The following is a 14,191-nucleotide window of genomic DNA, read 5'->3' on the forward strand; positions in this document are numbered from 1 at the left end:
CTTCAGCAGCTAGTCCTTCAGTAACTATGGTGATATTTCTGATACCTTGCTGCTTTATATTTACTCACCTTTGAGTCATTTAGTAGACACTCTTATCCAGAGTGACTTACATGAGCAATTAGGGTTAAGTGCCTTGCTCAAGGGCAATCTATAGATTTTTCACCTAGTTGGCTCAGGGATTCAAACCAGTGACCTTTTGGTTACTGGCCCAACACTCTTAACCACTAGGCTACCTGCCGACCCTACTTACTAGAGGACACAAAACAGACAGACAGAAGTAACAGGTTTGATTGTCCCACATGCACAGCATCAGATAAAAATGACCTGCTTTTGGTCTGTGCAAAATGTTCCCTGTTTTATCACACTGCCAAGACTATCTGGAACTTTCCACAGAGGACACGTGTCAACATCTCATGTATTGGTTCAATGAGACCAGTGTGTATAAAGAAGAGGACTGAGCCCAGTAGACTACATTAGTTCTGAAGAGACATTGTTTCAGAATGAGGGGTGCTGGAGCTCTGCTGGTGTTGCTGTTCTGTCTGTCTGGGACATGGGCTCAGGGCCAGAGTGGAGGGGTTAGGGAGAATGACATCACTCTACAGGGTCACAGCGAAGGGGGAGAGAGCAGGGAGAGTGATGCTGAACCGTTGACCCCCCAGCCTGACATCTGGACTGAACTGAAGGAGCTGAGAGACATGGTGGTGGAACAGAGAGTGGAGCTGAGGAACATGGTGGTGGAACAGAGAGTGGAGCTGAGGAACATGGTGGTGGAACAGAGAGTGGAGTTGAGGAACATGGTGGTGGAACAGAGAGTGGAGCTGAGGAACATGGTGGTGGAACAGAGAGTGGAGCTGAGGAACATGGTGGTGGAACAGAGAGTGGAGCTGAGGAACATGGTGGTGGAACAGAGAGTGGAGCTGAGGAACATGGTGGTGGAGCTGAGGAACATGGTGGTGGAACAGAGAGTGGAGCTGAGGAACATGGTGGTGGAGCTGAGGAACATGGTGGTGGAACAGAGAGTGGAGCTGAGGAACATGGCGGTGGAACAGAGAGAGCTGAGGAACATGGTGGTGGAACAGAGAGTGGAGCTGAGGAACATGGTGGTGGAACAGGGAGTGGAGCTGAGGAACATGGTGGTGGAACAGAGAGTGGAGCTGAGGAACATGGTGGTGGAACAGGGAGTGGAGCTGAGGAACATGGTGGTGGAACAGAGAGTGGAGCTGAGGAACATGGGGGTGGAACAGAGAGTGGAGCTGAGGAACATGGTGGTGGAACAGGGAGTGGAGCTGAGGAACATGGGGGCCAGAGTGACAGCCAGTGAGGGTCAGGCGGTGGAACTGAAGAGAGAGAACTCAGGTAAAGAAGGGTGTTTATGTATAATAATAGCAAATTCAGGATGGAGTCCCTGCAAGTGTCAGTCCAACGTCTTAGCCATTACACCAAGAGATCCAAACGTTTGTACTACGGGCACTACACTATGTTTACTGCATGTGGGTTAGCTCCTTTTTCATTAAGTAGAGATTAAAAAGCCTCATGTTATTGTAGTTTGAGACCAGACTGAGTGCCAGTAAGAGCCAGGTGGAGGAGCTGAAAGGAGAGGTGGAGGAGCTGCAGAAGGAGAGATGGAGGAGCTGAAAAGACAGGTGGAGGAGCTGAAAGGAGAGGTGGAGGAGCTGAAAGGAGAGGTGGAGGAGCTGGAAGGAGAGGTGGAGGAGCTGGAAGGAGAGGTGGAGGAGCTGAAAGGAGAGGTGGAGGAGCTGAAAGGAGAGGTGGAGGAGCTGCAGAAGGAGATGGTGAACCAAAGAGCGGAGTGTCACTGTGACTGAACAGCAGTTCCAGAAGAACAAGGTGGAGGAACTGGAGAGGGAGAGAATGCAGCGAACATGAGGCAGCTTCATTTCATTTGACTATTGTAGTCAGGAAGAGTGTGTTGAATTCATCATCAGTTTATTTCAGCTCCAGACATCAGATCATTTGACTATTGTAGTCAGGAAGAGTGTGTTGAATTTATCATCAGATTACTTGACTATTGTAGTCAGGAAGAGTGTGTTGAATTCATCATCAGTTTATTTCAGCTCCAGACATCAGATCATTTGACTATTGTAGTCAGGAAGAGTGTGTTGAATTCATCATCAGTTTATTTCAGCTCTAGACATCAGATCAAGAGCTCTACATATTATTCCCATAATTCTAGCCCAAGCAGCTGAACTGTCAGCCATGGGGACCAGAGTGACAGCCAGCGAGAGAGAGGTGGAGGAACTGAAAGGAGAAGTGAAGGGGCTGAAGAGAGAGAACACAGGTAAGACAAACACAGACTTTCAGAAACTCATTGTATCTAATGTGGTGTGGGAATATGTTCATTTTATGAATTTATCTTACTCAACATACAGAAACTTATAGAACTATTTTGTGCTCAGAGACAGACCCAAGCTGGCCTTCTCTGCTGGTGTGACTAACTCAGGAAAGTAGGACCTTTCAATACTGAGACCCAAATGATCTACACCAACGTCTTCACCAACATCGGCAACACCTACAACCCACATACAGGTACTGCTGCTACGTATATGATATTAGTTACAGACACCTACAACCCACATACAGGTACTGCTGCTACGTATATGATATTAGTTACAGACACCTACAACCATCATACAGGTACAGCTGCTACGTATATGACATTAGTTACAGACACCTACAACCATCATACAGGTACTGCTGCTACGTATATGACATTAGTTACAGACACCTACAACCATCATACAGGTAGGTACTGCTGCTACGTATATGACATTAGTTACAGACACCTACAACCATCATACAGGTACTGCTGCTACGTATATGACATTAGTTACAGACACCTACAACCATCATACAGGTACTGCTGCTACGTATATGACATTAGTTACAGACACCTACAACCATCATACAGGTAGTGCTGCTATGTATATGACATTAGTTACAGACACCTACAACCCACATACAGGTAGGTACTGCTGCTACGTATATGACATTAGTTACAGACACCTACAACCATCATACAGGTACTGCTGCTACGTATATGACATTAGTTACAGACACCTACAACCATCATACAGGTAGGTACTGCTGCTACGTATATGACATTAGTTACAGACACCTACAACCATCATACAGGTACTGCTGCTACGTATATGACATTAGTTACAGACACCTACAACCATCATACAGGTAGGTACTGCTGCTACGTATATGACATTAGTTACAGACACCTACAACCATCATACAGGTACTGCTGCTACGTATATGACATTAGTTACAGACACCTACAACCATCATACAGGTACTGCTGCTACGTATACGACATTAGTTACAGACACCTACAACCCACATACAGGTACTGCTGCTACGTATATGACATTAGTTACAGACACCTACAACCATTATACAGGTACTGCTGCTATGTATATGACATTAGTTACAGACACCTACAACCATCATACAGGTAGGTACTGCTGCTACGTATATGACATTAGTTACAGACACCTACAACCATCATACAGGTAGGTACTGCTGCTATGTATATGACATTAGTTACAGACACCTACAACCATCATACAGGTACTGCTGCTACGTATATGACATTAGTTAGACACCTACAACCATCATACAGGTAGGTACTGCTGCTATGTATATGACATTAGTTACAGACACCTACAACCATCATACAGGTACTGCTGCTACGTATATGACATTAGTTACAGACACCTACAACCATTATACAGGTACTGCTGCTACGTATATGACATTAGTTACAGACACCTACAACCCACATACAGGTACTGCTGCTACGTATATGACATTAGTTACAGACACCTACAACCATCATACAGGTACTGCTGCTACGTATATGACATTAGTTAGACACCTACAACCATCATACAGGTACTGCTGCTACGTATATGACATTAGTTACAGACACCTACAACCATCATACAGGTAGGTACTGCTGCTACGTATATGACAATAGTTACAGACACCTACAACCATCATACAGGTACTGCTGCTACGTATATGATATTAGTTACAGACACCTACAACCATCATACAGGTACTGCTGCTACGTATATGACATTAGTTACAGACACCTACAACCATCATACAGGTACTGCTGCTAAGTATATGACATTAGTTACAGACACCTACAACCATCATACAGGTAGGTACTGCTGCTACGTATATGACATTAGTTACAGACACCTACAACCATCATACAGGTACTGCTGCTACGTATATGACATTAGTTACAGACACCTACAACCATCATACAGGTACTGCTGCTACGTATATGATATTAGTTACAGACACCTACAACCATCATACAGGTACTGCTGCTACGTATATGACATTAGTTACAGACACCTACAACCATCATACAGGTAGGTACTGCTGCTACGTATATGACATTAGTTACAGACACCTACAACCATCATACAGGTAGGTATTGCTGCTATGTATATGACATTAGTTACAGACACCTACAACCATCATACAGGTAGGTACTGCTGCTACGTATATGACATTAGTTAGACACCTACAACCATCATACAGGTAGGTACTGCTGCTATGTATATGACATTAGTTACAGACACCTACAACCATCATACAGGTAGGTACTGCTGCTACGTATATGACATTAGTTACAGACACCTACAACCATCATACAGGTACTGCTGCTACGTATATGACATTAGTTACAGACACCTACAACCATCATACAGGTACTGCTGCTACGTATATGACATTAGTTACAGACACCTACAACCATCATACAGGTACTGCTGCTATGTATATGACATTAGTTACAGACACCTACAACCATCATACAGGTACTGCTGCTACGTATATGACAATAGTTACAGACACCTACAACCATCTTACAGGTACTGCTGCTACGTATATAACATTAGTTACAGACACCTACAACCATCATACAGGTAGGTACTGCTGCTACGTATATGACATTAGTTACAGACACCTCCAACCATCATACAGGTAGGTACTGCTGCTACGTATATGACATTAGTTACAGACACCTACAACCATCATACAGGTACTGCTGCTACGTATATGATATTAGTTACAGACACCTACAACCATCATACAGGTAGGTACTGCTGCTACGTATATGACATTAGTTACAGACACCTACAACCATCATACAGGTACTGCTGCTACGTATATGACATTAGTTACAGACACCTACAACCATCATACAGGTAGGTACTGCTGCTACGTATATGACATTAGTTACAGACACCTACAACCATCATACAGGTACTGCTGCTACGTATATGACATTAGTTACAGACACCTACAACCATCATACAGGTACTGCTGCTACGTATATGACATTAGTTACAGACACCTACAACCATCATACAGGTACTGCTGCAACGTATATGACATTAGTTACAGACACCTACAACCATCATACAGGTACTGCTGCTATGTATATGACATTAGTTACAGACACCTACAACCCACATACAGGTAGGTACTGCTGCTACGTATATGACATTAGTTACAGACACCTACAACCATCATACAGGTACTGCTGCTAAGTATATGACATTAGTTACAGACACCTACAACCATCATACAGGTAGGTACTGCTGCTACGTATATGACATTAGTTACAGACACCTACAACCATCATACAGGTACTGCTGCTACGTATATGACATTAGTTACAGACACCTACAACCATCATACAGGTACTGCTGCTACGTATATGATATTAGTTACAGACACCTACAACCATCATACAGGTACTGCTGCTACGTATATGACATTAGTTACAGACACCTACAACCATCATACAGGTAGGTACTGCTGCTACGTATATGACATTAGTTACAGACACCTACAACCATCATACAGGTAGGTATTGCTGCTATGTATATGACATTAGTTACAGACACCTACAACCATCATACAGGTAGGTACTGCTGCTACGTATATGACATTAGTTAGACACCTACAACCATCATACAGGTAGGTACTGCTGCTATGTATATGACATTAGTTACAGACACCTACAACCATCATACAGGTAGGTACTGCTGCTACGTATATGACATTAGTTACAGACACCTACAACCATCATACAGGTACTGCTGCTACGTATATGACATTAGTTACAGACACCTACAACCATCATACAGGTACTGCTGCTACGTATATGACATTAGTTACAGACACCTACAACCATCATACAGGTACTGCTGCTATGTATATGACATTAGTTACAGACACCTACAACCATCATACAGGTACTGCTGCTACGTATATGACAATAGTTACAGACACCTACAACCATCTTACAGGTACTGCTGCTACGTATATAACATTAGTTACAGACACCTACAACCATCATACAGGTAGGTACTGCTGCTACGTATATGACATTAGTTACAGACACCTCCAACCATCATACAGGTAGGTACTGCTGCTACGTATATGACATTAGTTACAGACACCTACAACCATCATACAGGTACTGCTGCTACGTATATGATATTAGTTACAGACACCTACAACCATCATACAGGTAGGTACTGCTGCTACGTATATGACATTAGTTACAGACACCTACAACCATCATACAGGTACTGCTGCTACGTATATGACATTAGTTACAGACACCTACAACCATCATACAGGTAGGTACTGCTGCTACGTATATGACATTAGTTACAGACACCTACAACCATCATACAGGTACTGCTGCTACGTATATGACATTAGTTACAGACACCTACAACCATCATACAGGTACTGCTGCTACGTATATGACATTAGTTACAGACACCTACAACCATCATACAGGTACTGCTGCAACGTATATGACATTAGTTACAGACACCTACAACCATCATACAGGTACTGCTGCTATGTATATGACATTAGTTACAGACACCTACAACCCACATACAGGTAGGTACTGCTGCTACGTATATGACATTAGTTACAGACACCTACAACCATCATACAGGTACTGCTGCTACGTATATGACATTAGTTACAGACACCTACAACCGTCATACAGGTAGGTACTGCTGCTACGTATATGACATTAGTTACAGACACCTACAACCATCATACAGGTACTGCTGCTACGTATATGACATTAGTTACAGACACCTACAACCATCATACAGGTACTGCTGCTACGTATATGACATTAGTTACAGACACCTACAACCCACATACAGGTACTGCTGCTACGTATATGACATTAGTTACAGACACCTACAACCATCATACAGGTACTGCTGCTATGTATATGACATTAGTTACAGACACCTACAACCATCATACAGGTAGGTACTGCTGCTACGTATATGACATTAGTTACAGACACCTACAACCATCATACAGGTAGGTACTGCTGCTATGTATATGACATTAGTTACAGACACCTACAACCATCATACAGGTACTGCTGCTACGTATATGACATTAGTTAGACACCTACAACCATCATACAGGTAGTTACTGCTGCTATGTATATGACATTAGTTACAGACACCTACAACCATCATACAGGTACTGCTGCTACGTATATGATATTAGTTACAGACAACTACAACCATCATACAGGTAGGTACTGCTGCTATGTATATGACATTAGTTACAGACACCTACAACCATCATACAGGTAGGTACTGCTGCTACGTATATGACATTAGTTAGACACCTACAACCATCATACAGGTAGGTACTGCTGCTATGTATATGACATTAGTTAGACACCTACAACCATCATACAGGTACTGCTGCTACGTATATGACATTAGTTACAGACACCTACAACCATCATACAGGTACTGCTGCTACGTATATGACATTAGTTAGACACCTACAACCATCATACAGGTACTGCTGCTACGTATATGACATTAGTTACAGACACCTACAACCATCATACAGGTAGGTACTGCTGCTACGTATATGACATTAGTTACAGACACCTACAACCATCATACAGGTACTGCTGCTACGTATATGACATTAGTTACAGACACCTACAACCATCATACAGGTACTGCTGCTACGTATATGATATTAGTTACAGACACCTACAACCATCATACAGGTACTGCTGCTACGTATATGATATTAGTTACAGACACCTACAACCATCATACAGGTAGGTAATGCTGCTATGTATATGACATTAGTTACAGACACCTACAACCATCATACAGGTAGGTGCTGCTGCTACGTATATGACATTAGTTAGACACCTACAACCATCATACAGGTAGGTACTGCTGCTATGTATATGACATTAGTTAGACACCTACAACCATCATACAGGTACTGCTGCTACGTATATGACATTAGTTACAGACACCTACAACCATCATACAGGTACTGCTGCTACGTATATGACATTAGTTAGACACCTACAACCATCATACAGGTACTGCTGCTACGTATATGACATTAGTTACAGACACCTACAACCATCATACAGGTAGGTACTGCTGCTACGTATATGACATTAGTTACAGACACCTACAACCATCATACAGGTACTGCTGCTACGTATATGACATTAGTTACAGACACCTACAACCATCATACAGGTACTGCTGCTACGTATATGATATTAGTTACAGACACCTACAACCATCATACAGGTACTGCTGCTACGTATATGACATTAGTTACAGACACCTACAACCATCATACAGGTAGGTACTGCTGCTACGTATATGACATTAGTTACAGACACCTACAACCATCATACAGGTAGGTACTGCTGCTACGTATATGACATTAGTTACAGACACCTACAACCATCATACAGGTACTGCTGCTACGTATATGACATTAGTTACAGACACCTACAACCATCATACAGGTACTGCTGCTACGTATATGATATTAGTTACAGACACCTACAACCATCATACAGGTACTGCTGCTACGTATATGACATTAGTTACAGACACCTACAACCATCATACAGGTAGGTACTGCTGCTACGTATATGACATTAGTTACAGACACCTACAACCATCATACAGGTAGGTACTGCTGCTATGTATATGACATTAGTTACAGACACCTACAACCATCATACAGGTAGGTACTGCTGCTACGTATATGACATTAGTTACAGACACCTACAACCATCATACAGGTACTGCTGCTACGTATATGACATTAGTTACAGACACCTACAACCATCATACAGGTACTGCTGCTACGTATATGACATTAGTTACAGACACCTACAACCATCATACAGGTACTGCTGCTACGTATATGACATTAGTTACAGACACCTACAACCATCATACAGGTACTGCTGCTACGTATATGACATTAGTTACAGACACCTACAACCATCTTACAGGTACTGCTGCTACGTATATGACATTAGTTACAGACACCTCCAACCATCATACAGGTAGGTACTGCTGCTACGTATATGACATTAGTTACAGACACCTACAACCATCATACAGGTACTGCTGCTACGTATATGACATTAGTTACAGACACCTACAACCATCATACAGGTAGGTACTGCTGCTACGTATATGACATTAGTTACAGACACCTACAACCATCATACAGGTACTGCTGCTATGTATATGACATTAGTTACAGACACCTACAACCATCATACAGGTAGGTACTGCTGCTACGTATATGACATTAGTTACAGACACCTACAACCATCATACAGGTAGGTACTGCTGCTATGTATATGACATTAGTTACAGACACCTACAACCATCATACAGGTAGGTACTGCTGCTACGTATATGACATTAGTTACAGACACCTACAACCATCATACAGGTAGGTACTGCTGCTATGTATATGACATTAGTTACAGACACCTACAACCATCATACAGGTACTGCTGCTACGTATATGACATTAGTTACAGACACCTACAACCATCATACAGGTACTGCTGCTACGTATATGACATTAGTTACAGACACCTACAACCATCATACAGGTAGGTACTGCTGCTATGTATATGACATTAGTTACAGACACCTACAACCATCATACAGGTAGGTACTGCTGCTACGTATATGACATTAGTTAGACACCTACAACCATCATACAGGTAGGTACTGCTGCTATGTATATGACATTAGTTAGACACCTACAACCATCATACAGGTACTGCTGCTACGTATATGACATTAGTTACAGACACCTACAACCATCATACAGGTAGGTACTGTTGCTACGTATATGACATTAGTTACAGACACCTACAACCATCATACAGGTACTGCTGCTACGTATATGACATTAGTTACAGACACCTACAACCATCATACAGGTACTGCTGCTACGTATATGATATTAGTTACAGACACCTACAACCATCATACAGGTACTGCTGCTACGTATATGATATTAGTTACAGACACCTACAACCATCATACAGGTAGGTAATGCTGCTATGTATATGACATTAGTTACAGACACCTACAACCATCATACAGGTAGGTACTGCTGCTACGTATATGACATTAGTTAGACACCTACAACCATCATACAGGTAGGTACTGCTGCTATGTATATGACATTAGTTACAGACACCTACAACCATCATACAGGTACTGCTGCTACGTATATGATATTAGTTACAGACACCTACAACCATCATAAAGGTAGGTAATGCTGCTATGTATATGACATTAGTTACAGACACCTACAACCATCATACAGGTAGGTACTGCTGCTACGTATATGACATTAGTTAGACACCTACAACCATCATTCAGGTAGGTACTGCTGCTATGTATATGACATTAGTTAGACACCTACAACCATCATACAGGTACTGCTGCTACGTATATGACATTAGTTACAGACACCTACAACCATCATACAGGTACTGCTGCTACGTATATGACATTAGTTAGACACCTACAACCATCATACAGGTACTGCTGCTACGTATATGACATTAGTTACAGACACCTACAACCATCATACAGGTAGGTACTGCTGCTATGTATATGACATTAGTTACAGACACCTACAACCATCATACAGGTACTGCTGCTACGTATATGACATTAGTTACAGACACCTACAACCATCATACAGGTACTGCTGCTACGTATATGATATTAGTTACAGACACCTACAACCATCATACAGGTACTGCTGCTACGTATATGACATTAGTTACAGACACCTACAACCATCATACAGGTACTGCTGCTACGTATATGACATTAGTTACAGACACCTACAACCATCATACAGGTAGGTACTGCTGCTACGTATATGACATTAGTTACAGACACCTACAACCATCATACAGGTACTGCTGCTACGTATATGACATTAGTTACAGACACCTACAACCATCATACAGGTACTGCTGCTACGTATATGATATTAGTTACAGACACCTACAACCATCATACAGGTACTGCTGCTACGTATATGACATTAGTTACAGACACCTACAACCATCATACAGGTAGGTACTGCTGCTACGTATATGACATTAGTTACAGACACCTACAACCATCATACAGGTAGGTACTGCTGCTATGTATATGACATTAGTTACAGACACCTACAACCATCATACAGGTAGGTACTGCTGCTAAGTATATGACATTAGTTAGACACCTACAACCATCATACAGGTAGGTACTGCTGCTATGTATATGACATTAGTTACAGACACCTACAACCATCATACAGGTAGGTACTGCTGCTACGTATATGACATTAGTTACAGACACCTACAACCATCATACAGGTACTGCTGCTACGTATATGACATTAGTTACAGACACCTACAACCATCATACAGGTACTGCTGCTACGTATATGACATTAGTTACAGACACCTACAACCATCATACAGGTACTGCTGCTATGTATATGACATTAGTTACAGACACCTACAACCATCATACAGGTACTGCTGCTACGTATATGACATTAGTTACAGACACCTACAACCATCTTACAGGTACTGCTGCTACGTATATGACATTAGTTACAGACACCTCCAACCATCATACAGGTAGGTACTGCTGCTACGTATATGACATTAGTTACAGACACCTACAACCATCATACAGGTAGGTACTGCTGCTATGTATATGACATTAGTTACAGACACCTACAACCATCATACAGGTACTGCTGCTACGTATATGACATTAGTTACAGACACCTACAACCATCATACAGGTACTGCTGCTACGTATATGACATTAGTTAGACACCTACAACCATCATACAGGTAGTTACTGCTGAAATGTATATGACATTAGTTACAGACACCTACAACCATCATACAGGTACTGCTGCTACGTATATGATATTAGTTACAGACACCTACAACCATCATACAGGTAGGTACTGCTGCTACGTATATGACATTAGTTACAGACACCTACAACCATCATACAGGTACTGCTGCTATGTATATGACATTAGTTACAGACACCTACAACCATCATACAGGTAGGTACTGCTGCTACGTATATGACATTAGTTACAGACACCTACAACCATCATACAGGTACTGCTGCTATGTATATGACATTAGTTACAGACACCTACAACCATCATACAGGTAGGTACTGCTGCTACGTATATGACATTAGTTACAGACACCTACAACCATCATACAGGTAGGTACTGCTGCTATGTATATGACATTAGTTACAGACACCTACAACCATCATACAGGTACTGCTGCTACGTATATGACATTAGTTACAGACACCTACAACCATCATACAGGTACTGCTGCTACGTATATGACATTAGTTAGACACCTACAACCATCATACAGGTAGTTACTGCTGCTATGTATATGACATTAGTTACAGACACCTACAACCATCATACAGGTACTGCTGCTACGTATATGATATTAGTTACAGACACCTACAACCATCATACAGGTAGGTACTGCTGCTATGTATATGACATTAGTTACAGACACCTACAACCATCATACAGGTAGGTACTGCTGCTACGTATATGACATTAGTTAGACACCTACAACCATCATACAGGTAGGTACTGCTGCTATGTATATGACATTAGTTAGACACCTACAACCATCATACAGGTACTGCTGCTACGTATATGACATTAGTTACAGACACCTACAACCATCATACAGGTACTGCTGCTACGTATATGACATTAGTTAGACACCTACAACCATCATACAGGTACTGCTGCTACGTATATGACATTAGTTACAGACACCTACAACCATCATACAGGTAGGTACTGTTGCTACGTATATGACATTAGTTACAGACACCTACAACCATCATACAGGTACTGCTGCTACGTATATGACATTAGTTACAGACACCTACAACCATCATACAGGTACTGCTGCTACGTATATGATATTAGTTACAGACACCTACAACCATCATACAGGTACTGCTGCTACGTATATGATATTAGTTACAGACACCTACAACCATCATACAGGTAGGTAATGCTGCTATGTATATGACATTAGTTACAGACACCTACAACCATCATACAGGTAGGTACTGCTGCTACGTATATGACATTAGTTAGACACCTACAACCATCATACAGGTAGGTACTGCTGCTATGTATATGACATTAGTTAGACACCTACAACCATCATACAGGTACTGCTGCTACGTATATGACATTAGTTACAGACACCTACAACCATCATACAGGTACTGCTGCTACGTATATGACATTAGTTAGACACCTACAACCATCATACAGGTACTGCTGCTACGTATATGACATTAGTTACAGACACCTACAACCATCATACAGGTAGGTACTGCTGCTACGTATATGACATTAGTTACAGACACCTACAACCATCATACAGGTACTGCTGCTACGTATATGACATTAGTTACAGACACCTACAACCATCATACAGGTACTGCTGCTACGTATATGACATTAGTTACAGACACCTACAACCATCATACAGGTAGGTACTGCTGCTACGTATATGACATTAGTTACAGACACCTACAACCATCATACAGGTACTGCTGCTACGTATATGACATTAGTTACAGACACCTACAACCATCATACAGGTACTGCTGCTACGTATATGATATTAGTTACAGACACCTACAACCATCATACAGGTACTGCT

The sequence above is a fragment of the Salmo salar genome, chromosome 02 (assembly GCF_965601325.2).
Source record: "Salmo salar chromosome 02, fSalSal1, whole genome shotgun sequence".
In the NCBI taxonomy this organism is placed as follows: domain Eukaryota; kingdom Metazoa; phylum Chordata; class Actinopteri; order Salmoniformes; family Salmonidae; genus Salmo; species Salmo salar.